This window comes from Suncus etruscus, chromosome 4, assembly GCF_024139225.1.
Source record: "Suncus etruscus isolate mSunEtr1 chromosome 4, mSunEtr1.pri.cur, whole genome shotgun sequence".
NCBI classification, from domain to species: domain Eukaryota; kingdom Metazoa; phylum Chordata; class Mammalia; order Eulipotyphla; family Soricidae; genus Suncus; species Suncus etruscus.
In genome coordinates this window covers 50,813,825-50,818,574 of record NC_064851.1, presented here as the reverse complement: position 1 = coordinate 50,818,574, position 4,750 = coordinate 50,813,825, and the positions used below count along the sequence as shown (strand labels likewise).

General features: G+C 32.9%; 1 non-coding gene across 1 annotated transcript; it reads left to right on the top strand.

The window, feature by feature from the left end:
- The first annotated feature begins 3,628 nt into the window (after positions 1 to 3,628).
- On the top strand, positions 3,629 to 3,761 carry LOC126007824 (small nucleolar RNA SNORA51). The gene has a single exon (XR_007495305.1). It is a non-coding gene; the product is annotated as a small nucleolar RNA SNORA51 (small nucleolar RNA).
- Positions 3,762 to 4,750: the final 989 nt, after the last annotated feature.

Genomic DNA, 4,750 nt, shown 5'->3' with positions numbered 1-4,750 from the left:
CTTTGAGTCAGTTCTTATCCTATTTCATGTCTCAGTAACAGGAAAAGAGTACATGTATGTAAGTTAATTATATAACATGAACAAATTAGTACTCGTGCACATAATTTACTAAATGCTGTACTTTTTTATACTTTAAAATGTATATTTATGTTAGTCTCCAATCCCATACCTTGTCTGCTTCCATTAGAATGATGAAAATGCTGTGTTAAATTGTTTAGGCATGTTCAACATGTGTAATGCCAAATTACTTTCCAAACTTGCTTGTACATATTTCTATCCTCTCTGCAATGTATAATTCTGCTTGCTTTTCATTGCCATCAAAGCTTGACGTCGGACTTTTAGTAATTTTTTGGTGTGGTGAGTATAAAGTTATGTCTCATTTTTACTTTAATATAACTTTTAATTATGGCCATTAAGGCTGCACATCTTTCATTTTTATTCACATTTGTATGATCTTTTGTGAAGAAGTTCTGTTGTTATCTTTGACCTATTTGTATTGAATTTATAGAAATTAGTTTTTTCTTACCACTTTTTAGAAAATTTATAGAAGAAACCATATTAGTGACAAAGAAATCAATATAAAATGTGCAATTGATTACATGTATTATAGATATCTTCTCCCTTTTTGTTGCTTCATTTTTCCATGTATATCCATTCACAAATAGAAATTCTTATTTTCTTCTTTAATTGGATATATTGGCTATATATAGTACTCTGCTGTTTAGTATAAATTCTAGGAGCATAAATTCAATTTTTGCTATGGATTATAGTGAAATTTTGAAGCATTATATAGAATCCCTAGGTTTAGACAAAACTAATATCTGTATTATATTTGGTTCTTTACCAGTATGGTGGATAAAGTTGCTCATTTAGTCCTCTCATATATTTTGTGTTTCATAAGGGCACTATAATTTGAGTGGGTGTAAATTTCTTCCTAGGTATTTTATACAGCTTTGTTTTTACTAAAATAAAATACCGTCCTTCTGCATGTAAGGCATATGCCTTACCTCCATACTATCTCTCCAGCCTCTTACTAAAATATCTTTTATGATGTATTTATAGAAAGTAAAGTTATTTTTTATTTATTGTATATCTATTCTGTATTTAAACCTTTTTATTCTAATATCATGTAGCTTCTTTTCTCTATACATGACATAATATGCAATGTTTTCACTTATAATCTACTTTTACATCTCATTCCTGTCACTATACTTTTTATGACCTCTAACTTCTTTTTTTTTTTTTTTTTTGGTTTTTGGGCCACACCCGGTGACGCTCAGGGGTTACTCCTGGCTATGCGCTCAGAAGTCGCTCCTGGCTTGGGGGACCATATGGGACGCCGGGGGATCGAACCGCGGTCCGTCCAAGGCTAGCGCAGGTAAGGCAGGCACCTTACCTCCAGCGCCACCGCCCGGCCCCGACCTTTAACTTCTAAACTGTGTACAAATATTGATTATATCAATAGAAATATTGATCAAAGGTATAATTGTTAGTGAAGTAATACAATTCTTCTGAAAGAAATTTATGTGATAGGAGAGAAAGAGAGAAATATGTGTTCAAGAAAAAATTCGGGTTTCTCCACTAGAGTGAAATAGTCTGCCCCTTGATCTTAAAGGAAATACTCACTTTAACTTTTCTCAATTAGTAACAATATTTATTTTGTCTTTGATAGATATTCCTTATTGGGTCCCATTATGAGAACTTTTTGTTGATTTTTATCAAATTCCTTTTATCAATTGAACGAACTATATCATTTTATTCTTAAACAGATCATTTGACAAATTCCATTTAAACTGGATCTAGAATTAAGTTGCTTATGTTCTTGACTCAGCTGGGTTATGATATATTTTCTATACACGACTAAGTTTATTTGTTAATATGTTATTTTAGAATATTTACACATATGCTCATAAGACCATCCTAAATTTTTTCTTCTAGATACCATATTTCTGTTGTTTTGGTATCAAGATTTTATCTCTATAAAATGATTTAGTGACATTTTCTTTCTTTCTGTCCTCTCAAAGATTCCATAAATGAATGAAATCATCCTGTTATTTTGAAAGCTTATTAAATCTCCTGCCAAACCATAGAGCCTGGTGTTTCCTTTGTGGAAAGATTGTAAACATTCAAATTTTTAATTGTTAAAGCCATTGGTAAAGTTTTAATTTTATAAGACTCAATATCACCAAAATTTACAAGGGTATTATCATAAGGCTTCATCGTTTAATATATGTACTAAATTTGCCCACCTATTTATAGGATTCTTACTTATGCACTTTTCTGGGGGAAGGTTTGGATCACAACTAAAGGTACTGAGGGCTTACTTCTGACTCCTTGCTTAGATATCACTCAAAGAAACATGTGGTTCTGGGAACTGAGCCAAGGTCAGCTGTATGTAAGACAAAATTCTAAAAACCTCTTACTGTCTCCAAGCACTTGCTTATGATGCTTACTTTTTTCTCAATCATTATTTTAAGGCTTTTGATTTGACAGTCTTTTAAAGGAGATTTTTGAATTTATATAAATCACATCAGTGTATTAATGGATATTTTGACAAATTGTTTTGATACAATTTTTTTATCCAAGAAATTTCAACTGATCAAATTATTACTATATAACATACTTGGGCATGACAACTATTTGCTTATTTTGTCTTTTTTTCTTCTTTCCCCTACTCTATATTGATGCAAAATAAATATTTATGAATGAAATAAGTGGAATTTTTTAATTAAAAAACGTAAGCGTATTTCTTCCTTTGACAAGGAAGAAATACAAATGGCTAAAAGGCACATAAAAAAATGTTCCACATCACTAAGCATCAGGGAGATGCAAATCAAAACAACTATGAGGTACCATCTCACACCACAGAGATTGGCACACATCACAAAGAATGAAAACAAGCAGTGCTGGTAGAGATGTGGAGAGAAAGGAACTCTTATTCACTGCTGGTGGGAATGCCGTCTGGTCCAACCTTTGTGGAAAGCAATATGGAGATTTCTCCAAAAGCTGGAAGTTGAGCTCCCATACGATTCAGCTATACCACTCTTAGGGATATATCCTAGGAACACAAAAATACAATACAAAAATTCCTTTATCACACCTATATTCATTGCAGCATTGTTTACAATAGCCAGACTCTGGAAACAGCCTAGATGACCCTCAATAGGTTAAAGAAACTATGATACATATACACAATGGAATATTATGTAGCCATCAGAAGAGATGAAGTCATGAAATTTTCCTATACATGGATGTATATGGAATCGATTATGCTGAGTGAAATAAGTCAGAGGGAGAGAGATAAACACAGAATGAAAAAAATTTGTGTAATGATTCTCAAAGACAAAATAGAGGAGGATTGGAGGGTCCAGTTCCTGACATGAAGTTCACCACAGGGATCATTTAGTGCAGTTACAGAAATAATTACACTGAGAACTATCATAACAAAATGTGACTGAATGAGGAAGTAGAAAGCCTGTCTAAAATGCAGGCTGGTGTGGGATGGGGAGGAAGGACACTTCGGATATTGGTCATGGGAATGTTGCACTAGTGAAGGATTTTTATATTTATATATATATATATATGTATATGTATATATATATATTAAAAATAAAAAAAGAAAAGATAATGCATCTCAATTCTTACCACAGGCTGTGTTCTTTACACTGACTGTATAGAAAGAAGAGGTTCAGTAAATGCACCCCATATACACCTCAACCTAGGCCCTTTGCCTGGTCTGTATTGTGAATTGGGGGACAAAAAAAAGTAAATGGGTATATGGAAATTTTGGGTTTCTTCTTCTGTGCTGCCCCTGCACTGAGTGTGACTTCTCTCTAGGTCCCCTGTATCAAGGAAGCACCCTTACTGCTGAGGTGTATATGTGACAATTTTACCCCTCAATCTCACTAGCTCTGTGTTTATGATTTTGGTATCTTACCTAAAATACCATGATAATTATCCTCCATACAAATGAATGACTAGATATTCACTTGCAGGAACACTGAAATAGCTTCTTAAGGGCACAAAAATTGTTATATTAACAGATTATGAGTAACAGATTGCTGACATATAAAGAAACTTCAGATCTCAGCTAATTGATAATCACTTGGTAAGCCAATTGAAGCTCAAATCACAGTATCTTCAAATCTTTAAGAACACAAAAAAAATAATAATTTATCCTGTCTACTTTGGCAGACAGAAACACTAGTGCTGGTAAATAACTGGTCTCAGATAAAGCCTCAATCCTCTTCCATGTAGAAATTTAAATTTATGTGCCACATAAAGACATGGAACTAAGGCAATCACTGGGAGAAAACGTCAACCAACTGAAATATGAGCTGATCCTACGTAAAAATAATCTCAGTGTCAATGGAATGAACTCCCTTATAATAAGGAATATATTAGCTGGATGAATTAAGAAAGAAATTGAAAAGTATTCTATGCTCATGGATTGGAATAATAAATGTTATTAAAATAACTATCCTACCTAAGATTCAATCTAATCCAAATCCAAAGTCAGATAACATGTTTCCAGGACTTACAAAACTAAATAATACAGTTTGTATGTCATCAAAAGAGACTACATATACCCAAAAGTCATACTGAAAAATAGGAAATGCAGAGGTATTTCATTACCTGATTTGGAGCTGTATTATAAAGATATAGTGATCAAAACTATCTGACACTGGAATCAAGATAGACTCTCTGATAAGTGGGTCAGAATTAAATGCCCAATAACAAAACTCTGTAT